Source organism: Myotis davidii, unplaced genomic scaffold (assembly GCF_000327345.1).
Source record: "Myotis davidii unplaced genomic scaffold, ASM32734v1 scaffold26, whole genome shotgun sequence".
NCBI classification, from domain to species: domain Eukaryota; kingdom Metazoa; phylum Chordata; class Mammalia; order Chiroptera; family Vespertilionidae; genus Myotis; species Myotis davidii.
Window position 1 is genome coordinate 6,417,574 of NW_006299245.1, and position 15,703 is coordinate 6,433,276.

Below are 15,703 nucleotides of genomic sequence, written 5' to 3' on the forward strand. Positions count from 1 at the left end.
TGTTCCTGTGCAAATTGGAAACATTTTATCTTGGTAACTGCAGATAGCAAAGGTGTTTGGACAGGCCTTTGGCTTCCATGTCCTATACGAAGCAGTGTATGGCTAATTTGCCTACAAATGTCAGGTGGTCATAATAATCTGGCCACTCAGTGTATATTCCCCTTTCTTCTCACATCTTACCTGTCGACTCACCCTTCTAGATACTCAGAGATTGCAACATTGAACATTTTTGAGCAATAACTTAGAAATATATTTCCACCTACTTCCTATAGCTTTTAGAGCCATCACATCGGCACTTAATTACATTTCATATTGTGTTATTTTCTGTCAGCTTACATAGGTTTTCCTTATCTCCTCAACTGTGATTTGTTTGAGAAAGAGATACCTCTGCTTATACTTCTTCTATTTCCCAAAGAGTGAGTTGATGTGTGATGTATATGCTTTCAGACAATTACTTTTTTATACTGGCCATTAGTTGTCCCGAGTGACATCCTATATAATAAAAGCCCAGCAACTGAAATGGCAGAACAACCAGAACAACCAGAGACTAGAATAACCACTGCTCCTCACCCTGGCTGCCCCCCCCCACCCCCCCAGCAGAGACCTCCACCCTGATCGGGAGCATGGCTGGCCTGCAAACCACCCACAGTCTCTCATCCCTGCTGGTTCCACCCCCCAGCAAGGACCCCCACCCTGATCAGGGGCCCTCATCAGTGCAGGCCAGTAGGCCCCCACCTGTGCACCGGGCCTCTATCCTATATAATAAAAGGGTAATATGCCAATTGATGCTAGTGGCGGAACGAACAGAACAACCACTCGACCAGTCACTTTGAGGCGCACTGACCACCTCTTGGTCCCTTTCCCCAGTCGGCAGGCTCATATCACCCAATGGTGAACAAGGAACTGGGGGTGGGTCGTGGGGGACATGGGTGGTGCCAAGCCAAGGCCCCCATCCTGCCCATCACCCCACACACAGAGGGCAACCTCTGGTGGGGGCGGGGCTGGTGAGTGGGTGGGAATAGCTGACCTCTCAGTCCCTTCCCCAGGCTGTCAGGCTCTGATTGCCTGATGGGGAACCAGGGCTGGGTGGCAGCAGGGGGCAGGGCTGGCTGCAGGCAGCTGGGGAAGATGGCTCTGATCACAGGCCAGACCTAGGGACTGTACTCCCTCACAAATTTTGTGCACTGGGCCTCTAGTCCTATATAATAAAAGTCTAATATGCTAAGTGTCCGCTCATCCGGTTGGCAGTTTAACCAATCAAAGCATAATATGCTAATTATATACTAAAGCCGTTCAACTGCTCGCTATGATGTGCACTGACCACCAGGGGACAGACAGTCGACTGGTGGGCCAGTCACTATGCCATGCACTGACAACCAGGGGGCAGACGCTCTGACCAGTAGGTTAGCTTGCACTTGGGGTCTGGCCAACTGGGACTGAGAGAGATGGGATGGACACTCCCTGGAGCCCTCCTGTGGTCCCTGCCAGGTTGGCCAACCTCCCGCTTCCCTCCCTGGCCCTGATTGTGCAATGTGGTCCCTCGGCCTGACCTGTGCCCTCTCACAATCCAGGACCCCTCGGGGGATGTCAAAGAGCTGGTTTGGGCCCAATCCCACAGGCCAGGCTGAGAGACCCCACTGGGTGCATGAATTCATGCACCAGGCCTCTAATTTTTATGATAAATTACTATATTCATCAGTTATTTATTGACATAAACTATTTTAAGCCTGGTGGGTTAGCCAACCCTTCAGTCTATTCCTAGTAACCTTTCATTTTGATAATAGCATATTTATATGTACCACACACATCCCCTCCATCTCTCTCTCTATCTTCCTCTCTATCTTTCTCATGAATACATGTAAACATTCACTTCACATATACAGAAATATCATGCTCCTCCCACCAAGTTTGTACAGGCAGGAATTTGTTTTTTGCTGGTTGGCCATATTATCACTACTCTCTCTTCTTAATGTTACCTTTCATGGGAACATTATGCCTTGAGCATATTTATAAAACAGTATCTTCTTACTAAGACTTAAAGATGATGATAATGGAAATAATCTTAGATGTTACAGAAGTTACAGAAATTATTTTTGTCATTCAGGTCTTTGCTTAACACCAAACTATACTATAGTCTACATCAGGGGTGGGCAAACTTTTTGACTCAAGGGCCACAATGGGTAGTTAAACTGGACCGGAGGGCCGGAACAAAAGCATGGATGGAGTGTTTGTGTGAACTAATATAAATTCAAAGTAAACATCACCCAATGCTTCCTGCCACTCCTGCCTGTTGCTCCCACTCATCCCGGCCCACTGAGCCTGCCGTGGGCTCGCACCCAGTCAGTCTTGATCAGGAGAGGCTCACACCACCACAGCCCATCTCGAGGAGGTGGGGGGGGGGGGAGACCAGGACACAATCAGCTCTCTGAGCAGGCAGTGGGATGCCTTTGTTGGCCCAGGATTCCGATCCATTCTGCTAATGTTCATGCCTGTTGTTGTGAGCCACCTGGCGGCCGCTTTTATATCATTTCTTCCTTATGAAGCATCTAGGGAGGGGAAGTGGCTGTGGTGCCCGAGGCCGACTTCCAGGAGGCCAGTGGTGCTGTCGGGATTGTGTCAGCGGTGCCAGTACATTGGTGCCTGGGCCGTTCTCCAGAGATTGTAGCAGTAGAACTACTGAGGGAGTGAGTGGCTGCCACCAGGCTGGTGAGCCACCAGGACAGGTCAGTCAGCTCTGGCACTCTCGCTGTGAGAGCACACTGACCACCAGAGGGCAGCTCCTGCATTGAGCTTCTGCCCCCGGTGGTCAGTGAACGTCATAATGGCCAGTCTACCGATTGGTCATTTGGTCGCTTAGGCTTTTATATATATAGACTAGAGGCCTGGTGCATGAAAATTCGTGCACTCAGGGGGGTCCCTCAGCCAAGCCTGCACCCTCTCACAATCTGGGACCCCTCAGATAGGGTCCCTAGGCCTGGCCTGAGGTCAGGGCCTATTGGGGCTTTCCTTCCTCCTGCTTCTGGCAGCTGGCCCCACCCCAGCCACTGCCACTGATGGCCATCTGTGCAGCACTGCCCCCCTTCCACTTCCCCCAGTGGCCTCCCTCTGCAGATGACAGGCTGGGTGAGGTGGTTTGGTTGGCCTGGGCCTCCCTCTTGCTTTGCTGTGGGGTGGGACCAGCCCTGTGAGGGGCCATCTGCCTACCAAATGGCCCCTAACTGCTCCCCAGCCTGCCTGATCACTCCTAAACATTTACCTGCCTACCTGATCTCCTCTAACCACTGGCCTGCCTACCTGATCATCCCTAACCACTTGCCAGCCTACCTGATTACCCTTAACTGCTGGTCTGCCTACCTGATCACCCCTAGCCACTTGCCTGCCTACCTGATCATCCCTAACCATTGTTCTGCCTACTTGATCACCCCTAACTGCTGGTCTGCCTACCTGATCACCCCTAACCACTCTGCCTGCCTACCTCATTGCCCCTAACTGCTTGCTTGGGGGCGGGGCCAGCCCATGAGGGGCCGTGATGGTCTGGTCTTTGGTCGTTTTGGTCATGATGCCTCTGGTCTTTTATTATATAGGATGTCAGTTTTTTGTTTATTTACCTTAAACTCCAACTAAGATGAAAGTTCAGCACAATAATAACCTTGTGCCTGCCCTATCAATGTACTCCAACAAATTTCTAAAGAGAATATAGGAATCTTTTTCTAATTTTTAAAACCCAAGATTATGCATGCTCATGAAGGATGCCCAGCTGATTTTTAACTGTGTAGATAATGATATACGATATGCCACTTGGAATGTTATTCAAAGACTTGCCTGTCATTTTCCAGAGATGATCATCACTATTATGTCTAACAAAATAATATATTCTAATGTATGTAATTCTCTGAGAGAATATAATACTTTTTATAGGAAATGACAAATAACATGTATTCTATTTTAGCTTTTAAAATAATACTAGAGGCCTGGAGCATGAAATAAATGCACAGGCACAGTCCCTAGGGTGGGCCTGTGACCAGGGCCATCTTCCTTGGTTTCCTGCAGCTGGCCCTGCCCCGACTACCACCCACCCGTAGTTCCCCATTCAACATTGGCAATTGGAGCCTGACAGCCAGGAGAAGGGACCAAGAGGTAGGCTGTTCCCGCCCACTTGCCAGGTGTGGCCCTCTGTGTGTGTGTGGCAACCAGCGGGGTGGGGGCCTTGGCCTGGCACCACCCATGTTCTCCCACCACCTACCTGTGGTTTTCTGTTAGCCATTGGGCGATCAGAGCCTGCTGACTGGAGAAAGGGACCAAGAGGTAGTCAGCGCATCTCTTCATGACTGGTCAAGTGATTGTTCTGATCATTTTGCTGTTAGGGTCAACATGCATACTACCCTTTTATTATATAGGATAGAGGCCTGGTTCACAGGTGGGAGCCAGCTGGCCTGCCCTGATGGGGGCCCCAAATTGGGGTGAGGGTCCCCGCTGGGCGGAAGGGCTGGCTGGGGTGAGGAGCCCAGGGTGGTTTGCAGTCCAACCATGCCCCCATTTGGCAGGGCCAGGCAGGATGAGGGGCTGTGGTTGTTCTGGTCTCTGGTCATTCTGGTCGTTTCAGTCTCTGGGCTTTTATTATATAGGATTATGCACATAATAGTTAAAGGATCATAAAAACATAAAGAATTACTTATTTAAAAACTCTATTTACTCTGGCTTTCTAACATGTATATTATTTTTTTTTTACTTACAAATTGTTTTATTAATGAAAGATAAAAATAGACTTTTATATACATTGCTATTTTTCTTTTGAGATAGCTATGGCAATATATGGAGATGGTAATATAAAAAAGTATAGTTTTTGATATAATGGAAGGTAAATGCTATTTAACTGAGAGGGTTAAGAGAGAGTGTTTCTATCAGAGGGAACAACACAGGTGAAAACTTGCATTGAGATAGTATGATGTACCTAGGGAACTTAAAGCAACACAATGTTGTTGGATGGTTGGGTGGTAGGTAGGGATTAATGCCAGCTGAGAATGGTAAATAAGTAGAACCAATTATTCTGGGTCTCATCTGAATAATTTTATTAGAGTTTACCATAATTTTGCTGTGATGTAGAAGTAGATTCAAATAAGGCAAGTCATGAGGTAGAGAGACAAGCTAAAAGGACATTGCAATGAAAAATAATGAAGAAAATTTGCTTTATATGTTACCAAAGGAGCATGAGCTCCATGATGAAGCCCAGGTTTTTGATCTGGGCAGCAGGAGAGACTACTTTAGATAGAACAGAGTGAAGCGCAACTCTATTAGCAGTGTTTTAGGGATAGGGATTGGGAACAAAATTGGTTTTGGAGTTGTTTAGTTTAAAACACCTTTAAGAAAACAAATTGTCAGTGTTCAAAGGGCAGTAGTTACTATTTCCAATGAAGAAAACCCTAGTTCCTTAAAGAAATGTTTGATTCTAACACCGAGGCATATCATGCATGTAGTGCCATAAAGTAAGGAAAAGCTAAAGGAAGAAAAAGGATGGAGCATCTCTGAGCAACACAGGAGCCAATTTGAAAGAGTTCTTCAAGGCCCAAACTGAAATAATTTTAGCAACAAAATAATTAAAGAAGTATTAAAATGTAAATAAACATATAAAATAAATAGACAGGAATGGGCATTTATATAAATAAATGATTGATTAAATTAATAGAGGTAAGAGAAAAATCTTTTATTAAGAAAAAGTCACAAATTTCATGTATACATAGTTCTAATGCATTATTTAGAAATATAATTATATCTCTAGAGCTCATGATTCTCATGGAGCAGTTTTTCTAAAAAGATTTAACTCAATTCAAATCAGTTTCATACAACTCTGAATTTAAATTTAAAATGATATTTTAATACTTCCTCTCACATTTCCTGTAACTTGTGGAACACTTTTTAAGAAATCAAAAGTGGATTCATGAATTCTAGTCCAATGGTGGCGTAGGTAAACAAGGTACTCACCTCCTCCCACAACAACATCAAATTTACAACTAAACTACAGAACAGCCATCATTCAGGACAACCTGAACTCTAGCTGAACAAAAGTCCTACAACTAAGTATAAAAAGAAGAAGCCACATTGAGATTGGTAGGAGGGGCAGAGACCTAAACTGGACTTGTGGGAAACTGTTTATTGCCTTCACTATCTGATAAGCATAGACAGAGAATCCCCCCAAATTCCCCCCGAAGGCTGGGTGCCTTTGAAGCCCTGGCAAAGGTTGGAGCTAGTCGCCACCTCTGTTTGTCCAGACAGTGGTAGCTGAAACTACTCCCCCATTTATTATTATGTAAATCCTTGCTGATGGGCTAGTCTGCCTGTTAATGGGGGGTTTCCTGCCTAAGGGCTATGCTATGAGTGCATCCCAGATCAATAAAAGCTTGGTGAGGCCTAAGCATGGGTGGAAGTCCTTCCCCTTGAGTTGGATTCGACCGTCTGGTCCCCCAATATTTCAAGTTATCTCTTGTCTTTTCATTTTCATTTGTGTGCGGCTCTGCTTCCAGGTCCTGAACCCTGACCCACACGGGACATGGGAAGGAAACACCCAACAGGACTGGTCTAGCCCCATACCCATGTGTGGCAGATAAAAATCAGGAGGGATATCTCAGTGGCTGAGGTCCACCCTGAGGAATCAGGGGTCCCAGCTCCACATAAAGCCTCTCAGTGCAAGGTTCCAATGCTGGGAAGGAAAGTTCCCATAACTTCTGGCTGTAAAAACCACTGGGAATTGTAGCTGAGTGAGATGGAAAGCTGCTGGAGTCCCCAGCATTCCTCTTAAAGGACCTGCACATGAACTTGCTGGGATTCACTTGTTCTGAGTTCCAGTGCTAGGGCAGAAGCCCAAAAAGTACCAGGAACTTCCAGGGAGGAACTGAGTTGTCTGGCATCCAGGGGACAGCTGTCGGGGGGAGAGGGGCAGGGGTGTTTCTCCCAGACAGAAGTACTGGCAGGGGCCATTGTTCCTTTTCTGAGCCCTATCCTCACAGAGCCTGAAAGTGGGCCCCATATCTGAGCCTCCATCAACCTGGCTATCACTGTTAGCTCCGCCCTGGTGATTCCCTGAGACTCAGCCCATTCAGGTTGCAGGCCCACCCAAGCTGTTTGCAGTGGATTTTCCATATGAATGGCCTCTCTTGGCTCATGCTTCAGACTCTCAAAAAAAGCATCATCTGGACTCTGCATGCACCATAGCCCTCACTAAGTGCCCCTAGGCCTGGCACTAGTGGTAGCCAGCCTTAGTGAACAGCTTGTCCTCTATGGGCACCCCCAAGCTCAGCACAAGTAGCAGCCATCTACAGACTGCTTTGTAGCTCATTCCATGTAGCCCCAGGCTAACAGGGATGGCAGCTGACCTTGGTCTTCACCTCCTAGGAGGTCCCAAAGTCAGAGCACCCGGTGGACAGCTACAGACCATTTTGAAGAACAACCCAACCACCTACACACGTGATACACCCAAGGGGAAAGCTCAGTTGGCACCAGAAGTAAATTCTGCTTCATGGGATGAGACCCTATATAGTTTACCCTCCACAGTGGTTTGTGGTCACAGCCAGTCCTTGTAGTCAATTTACCTGGGGGTAAATTCATCCCATTCATTGCCAACAGTAATCAAGGCTCAGCTACAAGAGGGTGTACATAGCTCAAATGGATGGGAAAAGGGTGCACCTGGAGTGGCCAGCTTGGGTGAATGGTGAGGCTGAACCACTGGATTCCACAGAACACCTGTTACTTTAGGCTACTCTAGCAAGCCTGGGAGACCTAGCAACTCTTCCTAGTACATAGAAACAAACATAGGAAGGCTGCCAAAATGAGGAGACAAAAACAGACAAACAACAATCAACCAACCAAACAAACAAACAAACAAAAACGTGTCCCAAATGAAAGAACAGAACAAAACTCCAGAAAAAGAACTAAACAAAATGGAGACAAGCAATATACTAGATGCAGAGTTCAAAACACTGATTATAAGGATAGTCAATGAACTTAGGGGAAGAAAGAGTAGATGAACTTAGTGAGAACATCAACAAAGAAACAGGAAACATAAAAACAGAACTAGAAAACATAAAAAAGAACCAGTTATAAATTAAGATTACACTAGCTGAAATGAAGAATTCATTACAGGGAATCCACAGAATAGAAGATAAAACAGAGGATCAAATCAGAGATTTGGAAAATAAAGAAGCAGAAAATACCCAATTAGAACAGCAAAAGAAAAAAAAAAGAATATTAAAAATTAAGGAGCCTCTGGGATAAATTCAAGCACACCAACATTCACTCCATGGGAGTGCCAGAAGCAAAAGAGAGAGTGCAAATAATTGAAAACCTGTGTGAAAAAATAATGACAGAAAACTTCACTAAGCTGGTGAAGGAAATACAGATACAAATCCAGAAAGCACAGAGAGTTCCAAACAAGATGAACCCAAAGAGGCCCACACCAAGACACATTGTGATTAAAATGCCAAAGGTGAAAGGCAAAGAGAAAAATCTTAAAAGCAGCAAGGGAAAAGCAGTTAGTTACCTACCAGCGAGCTCCCATATGACTGTCAGCCAATTTCTCAACAAAAACTTTGCAGGCTAGAAGAGAATGGCGAAAGATATTCAAAGTGATGAGAAGCAAGGGCCTACAATCAAGATTATTCCACCCAGCAATGTTTTCATTTAGAATAAGAGGACATATAAAGAGCTTCCCAAACAAGAAAAAGCTAAATGAGTTCATCACCACCAAACCAGTATTACAAGTGTTAAAGGATTTTCTTTAAGAAGAAAAAAAATCAAAAATAAAAATATGAATAATAAAATGGCAATAAATGCATATCTATCAATAATTGAATTTTCTAGTAAAAAAAGAAAATAAATGAACAAGCAGAATAAAATCAGGCTCATAGATGCAGAGACATCTTGATGGTTGCCAGATTGGAGAGGAGTTTGGAGGGATGGGTTAAAAAGGTGAAGGGATTAAGAAATACATATTGATAGTAACAGAATAGTCATGGGGATATAAAGTATAACCTAGGGAATATAGTCAATAATATCCTAATAGCTATGTATGGTGTCAGATGGGTATGAGATTTATTGGGATAATCACTTAGTAAGTTATATAATGTCTGATCATTGTGGTGTGCACCTGAAACTAATATGATATTGTATATAAATGGTAATGAAAAAATATGAATTTAAAGTAATAAAAGTGAATTCATGATGTGTATATAATTCAAAATACCTGTTAAGTCATTTTATCTCTGTACCTTCAATTACAAGCAAAAAATTAAGTTTAAAAGTGTGTCCCTCACTAATAATTGGCTTACTTAAAGTTTCATATGGAAATCATGTTATTTTCAGTGCAATGTGATGATCTTTAAGTTTAATTCCTATTTTTAATGCTGTGGATATTCACTTTCCAGTATTACAGCAGTTTTCAAAACCACATATTCTAAACTCTGAAGTCTAGTCACTTAGTGATAAACTCTATTGAAATGTCCATTCATACCTTTTTATTTTATAAGAATTTACTGACCTCATATATTGCCTGAGTATGTGGGAGGTTTAATGTTAATGCCCATTCTCGGGGATGGACTTTGAGGATTGATAGTGAAGCCATCCTCTGCACACTGGGCCCAGTGCTGCCTGCATGTGGGACCTCCCTTGTCTGTTGTGGCTGTGGCCACTGCTGCTGCCTCTGCTGCTTTTTGTCATGGCTGCCAGTCTGGACTGAGGTCCCACCTGACCACTTTGAGGACCCAAAGTGCCCCAAACTGCCCTAAGGCTGAGACCTTTGTGCTGGACCATCAGGCTAATTGCTCAGTGCCCCTGGGCCCACTGGGCCTATGGGTTGGAGCTGGAACTTGTACATACACCCCCAGGCCTATCTCCTCAGGTCACAGGCTTGTTCCATTGTCTCCTAGACTTCACATGAGGTTCCAACATAAATTAAGAGTTTCAAGGTGGCAAAAATAAAGCTTTAAACCAAGAGCTGGACTCTACTGAAGGTGAGGCCCTATGCCTGGCCAGTATGTGTTTTCTTACTAAATTAAAAGATTTGAATGATGATGCCTACTTTATAGGCTTGGTGATGATATTAAATGAGACTATAATATGCAGACCTTATAACAAGGTTTGTTTCATAGCAAACATTCCGTAGGCTGTAGTCATTGTAATATTATAATGACATATAAGACTCATTTACTGCCCTGGCTGGTGTGGCACAGTTGGTTGGAGTGTTGTCCTGTACCTGGAAAGGTGGTGGGTTTGATTCCAAATGTGGGCACATTCCCAGGTTACTGATTTGATCCAGGTCTGGATGCATACGAGAAGCAACCAATTGATCTCTCTCTCTCTCTCTATCACTCTCTCTCTCTCTCTCCCTTCCTCTTTCTAAAATCAATTAAAAACAACATGTCCTAGGGTGAGGATTAAACAAACAAGTAAACAAACAAATAAAGACTCAGAAGTCTTTGTAATCTAGGCATGTGAACAAGTTGTTACAACAATACAATAAATAAATAAATACTACTAGGTATTGAGACTATAAAAATGCCCTGTTTACAGGGATTTATAGAGATGAAACTTTGGTAGAGATGCAAACTGTGCTGGGGAGGGGCAGGAGACTCACTCTGGCCCAAGACTCCCTCCTTACAAGGCAGAGGGAGGAGGAAGGGAAGCTGAGAAAATCCCACCTCGGTAGCTGAAGTGCACAGGCTTTACCTGAGACTAAGCCTAGAGCAAGAGAATCAAGGAAACACCCTGTCTCCACAGGAGGTTTACACCAAATACCAGGCAACTGCTGGGGTGGCAGCAGGAGTATGAAGGTACTTCTGTGTCACACCCACACAGGGTCTTCTTAAGGCTGTGGGGGGATGTGGAAGTAAGTTTAGGAAAGCCCTCCAGCATTCTAGGCTGCACTAAGCATGAGGTAGCAAGAGTCCTCAATTCAAGGATCCAGACCCAGAATCATCTCCACTGATACTACTATTTAGCCATACAGAAAACTGCCACTAGATGGCACCAAACCTCACCGAGGCCCACATCAGGTCTGGATTCTATAGCTGGATTGGGGGACTATCCGTCTTGTTAGATGTGCAGGGAAGCCCTAGTCATTTCACCTGCCTTGTAATATTGCAACCCTATATTTAATATTAATAGCTTTCCCTTAATCACCCCTTGCCTTTGTGACATTGAGGTGTTCTGTTTTGTTTTTCTGTCTTCAAAATTATTTAGTATTTCTTGAGAGATGTAGATATGCTACTGCTTGGGAAGAAGTGATCACACACACACACACACACACACACACACACACACGCATGAGCATTCTAAGTGACCATGGAGCTATCATTGACAACATGTGTATGATAGTATTAGCTGGGTCTGGAAAAATCAGTCCTTGCTGTATCATGGATCACCAAGGGAGAATGGCTACCAGAAATCTGCAATGTGAAAGTCTTGTTGTTGTTTTTCTCTTTGCATCACTTTTACTTAGCATGCAGGGATGATCTTGCTTAACTCTGTTACTACACTGGTATTGTATAATGATGATAGGCTACTTTTAGGTGTGCGCCTTTTAATTTCCTCTTATTTTATTTTGGTTCCAAGAGCAAAAACATAAGTGCAACATCAGCCCACTGGGTTAGCTTGATAACGGTTCAGTTTAGAAGTCACTAAGAGAGGAAATGGAAAGTGAGATTTGAGCTGAAAGATACACACACACACACACACACACACATATATGTATGTATATTAAACTATCCCATTGTATTTTAATGTTTCCAATAGGCAAGAGTTTATGTTTCTTGTTCTCTTCATCATTTATCTAGGAGTTGGGTGCCTTAAATAAACCATGGCAGGCACATTTTACTTCTTACTTTCTGCCCCTGACCCCCAAGGCCCTATATGAATTTGCCTTTAGTTGGCCATCTAAACTCTTCCACAATTCTCTCCTGTGGTTAACACAGTATGGAATCACTTGTCTTTTCTTATTTCTCAAGCATATCTAATTTTACTCAGAATTTTAAATGAGATTGTTAAATGGTTTGTTTCTCCTTGTCTTTCATTCCTTAGCTTAAATGTATTCTTTACGTGGAGTCCTTCCCTGACTATTCCAAATAAAGTAGTCACTATGTGCTCTATATTATAGGAACTTTCTTAAAATCAACCATAGCCCTGGTGCTATCTGACAGTTGTGCTGGTCTTTTCTGTTTTCTGTAGAATGTAAGTTTCAGAAGAGTAGGTATTTTATCTACTCATTTCCTGTTATATCCCACAAATTAGAATAGAACTGACAATAATACTTTGAAAAAGAAATGCCTCAGTATGCACTTGTTAGCTATTTTATTAATATTAGGTATAAAATATGAATTTAACATTATTTTAAAATCATAATGTACCAGTAGTGGAAATATTTATTTGGTTCAACCTGTATACTGAGGTGAATTAATAAAGTGGTGTGTGTGTGTGTGTAGTATCCCATTGGAATGCTAACGAGGCAGTTAGTTACAAGGCCAAATTCTAAAATAAAGGAAATGAAACTCCTAGGTGTGAGTCTGGTATTGAACTCTGCTTTCCTGTAGGAGGTCCTGCCAACTTTGCAAGAAGTGACTAAGAGGTCAAGAAGGTGATGAGCGTTTTTGGAAAATTTCCAAGAATAAAAAGTTAAAATTGGGTACAAGCTCATCAGAGAGCATTGGTAAATCACCCAAGTTTCAATTAAGATCCTGGTGGTCTGCACCCCCAAAATAAGAGTGAAATACCCTTGTGGGAATTAAAGTGTGACTTCTAATTTCAATCCCTGATCGAATAAGGGCGGTGTAATTATTGATGACCCTAGCCACCTGCATAAGCAAACAGAAATCTGCCCAGGACAAAAGGAAATCCTCCTGGACCTTCAATCCTCTTTACGTGTTTGCATAGTGAACCTCTGAAACAATAAAGAACAACCAGGAAAATGAAGAAACTGATAATGCCACCGAAAAAGCAAGAAAGCCAGAAAAATAACAACAACTAAGAACTACAACGAACACTGCTATAATGCTTTTAGAAAGTTATGCATACATTCAATACCAAACAATCATTTTACTCTAACAGGTATCGAACTGAACTCATCTTCCCCTCCAAACCTGTTCTGCCCTGGCCTCCCTCATCACTGTCAGTGGCAACACCTGGATCCAGTGCTCAGACCAAGACATGGGGGTCATCTTCAGCTTCTTTCTTTTTATCACACCACATATTGAATTGGTGAGGAAATCTTCCCTTATGTAAAAATACAGGTAAATACAGAATCTCACCATTTCGCATCATGCCCACAGCTAGAAACTTGCCACCCTATTCCTACTGAATAGCGCATGCCTCTGCCTATAGCTTCTACACAGCAGCCAGGATAATTGTACTAAAGCAAACATCAAACTGACTCAAAATTTTGCAACAGTTCACCCTCTACTCAGATGAAAGGACAAAGTCCTTAAAATGGCCGACAGTGCTGTGTGCCTTTGAAAAATCACATCAAGGGCCAGTTTTATGTCTGTACCATAAAGTATATATCTCACCCAAACTTTTGCTGGAACACTTGTGCCATAGGATGTCGACTTTTGCATTTTCCTATGATATAAATGTTTATCTCATGCCAATAAGTGCTCTGTTGGCCCTGCAGAAACTGCATTATGTACAAAGGGTATTTTAATATTTTTTTAAAAACGTAATTTTGGTAGCAGAACTAGGTTTCCATCAACATTAGTGAAAATGGTCATGTATTGATTAATGGGCAACACCGCTGTAGTAGACAACTGATGCTTGCTTTAAAAAATATATTGATCTAATAAATATTTATTTTGCATGTGTTCTCATCATTTTTATCATTTTTTGTCGAGGAAGACTCCCTCCACGTTCTGCGTGGAGTAGGGTTCGGTATCTGAAAGAGGAGCCGCACAACAAATGAGAGAAAAAGACACAAGATAATTTTGCAATATTGGGGGACCAGGTGGCAAGTCCCAAAGGACTTCCTCTCTGTGCTCAGGCCTCACCAAGCTTTTATTGATTCTGCAGGAGCCCTTAGCATAGCCCTTAGGCAGGTGACCCCCATTTTTCCTCTCATATAGTGTATTTTAACTAAAGTAACCTCTCATTGAGCACCATATGGCTATTTTATTAACTTATTTTAATTTAATCTACCAATAGTCTACAGATAAATAAACTTCAATATATAGAAATGTTAGCCTTAAATTTGTTTTGCTCCTGTGTAATGATTTATGATTAAAGCAATCTCACATTGAACTGCAGTGTCTCTTTTACTAATAGGTTTCAATCTAATGGTAGTTAAGATATAAGTAACTTTGGGTGTAAATAAACTTTGAATTAAAGAACTAACTGAGGCAGAGCTGCTAGAAACTAGCACACAGCCTTAATTACCATACTGTTATTTCTTTTGTCCACAAAGCTAAGCATAGAACTACGTTTAAATTCCAGATTGTTGCCCTCACTGGTTTGGTTCAGTGGGTAGAGCAACTAGTGGGTAAAGAAAGTCATATATTGACTTTCCTCTATGAACTAAAGGGTCCTGGGTTCCTTCCGGCAAAAGGCAGCCAATCAATGATTCTCTCTCATCAATGATGTTTTTATCTCTCTCTCTCTTCCTTCCTCTCTGAAATCAATAAAAACATTTTTAAAACTAATAAATTCAAGATTGCTGAATTTTGAAAGATGAATGCTTGCTACAACCTAGTTTCCACTGTCCTTTCAGGCATCTATTTTATTTTATTTTATTTTCTATCTACCCCAATGCAAATTATAACTACTCTTTAATTATAATATTTTTTGGGTACAGTCAAATTAGATTACGTAATTGCAATAAAACCAGTGAAATTGAGTTCGTAATGCTATCCGCCCATTTTGTATAACCTATTTTTTTTTTAGAAAGATGATTAATGCATTAATAAATCTAACAACCTTGGCCACTGTCCCTGTGACCTGGACCCTCCTAGTCCACATCCTGAGCCAGGACCACAGACGTCACCCAGAGTGGAACTTGTGACATGTTAGTGGAAAAATGGAAACTACATTTTGATATTCAATTCTGGGGAGGAAACTGCTTTGCCAAAAAAAATTTGCTTTTTACGCTTTCATTTAAATTATCTGCACCGTGGTGTCTAAAATGTTTTTTTCCTTTTTGTTCTGACTTGGTAAGGAAGCACACACTAGTCTACATAGCTGCCTGGACACGCTGCCAAGGTTATTTCTTATAAAGAGGAGTATTTATGCACAATAGGGAGCCAAGCCCATTTCCTGTCTCTGTCAAAATTCTGTCTACCTTGGGGTAGAAAAACACCCCTTAACACAGCTTTCTCAGATTAGATAGTGTTAAATTTTTAATTAGAAGGAAAGTTATGTCTTTAAATGTCATGCATTATAAAACAAAATATTTGAAATGTACCTTCATAGCAATGTTTAATTTTACACAAATATTTAGACATAAACACACCTCAATATATATTATATCCTGTTTGTGTATTTCTCTTAATAATTATCTGTTTACATGCTTACAAAAGTGACCAACTTAATTCCATAATTTATAATAATAAATATTGTTTAAAATAAAAATAGTTAAGAAAAAAGAAAACAAAAACTTTTGAACAAATCGGTTATTTAATATTTATTTACACATATTTTTTTTTTTTTTTTACAAAATAAAGCTGCTTTATTATGTTTTATA

The 15,703-nt window shown here is 42.0% G+C and overlaps 1 long non-coding RNA gene across 1 annotated transcript in view; it reads left to right on the plus strand.

Moving 5' to 3' along the window:
- Positions 1-8,411, plus strand: part of LOC107184813 — a 16,588-nt gene extending 8,177 nt beyond the window's left edge. The window contains exons 2-3 of the long non-coding RNA XR_001515723.1: positions 1,335-1,337; positions 8,313-8,411. This is a non-coding gene — a long non-coding RNA (uncharacterized LOC107184813). The remainder of the gene's footprint in view (positions 1-1,334; positions 1,338-8,312) is intronic.
- The last annotated feature ends 7,292 nt before the right edge of the window (positions 8,412-15,703 follow it).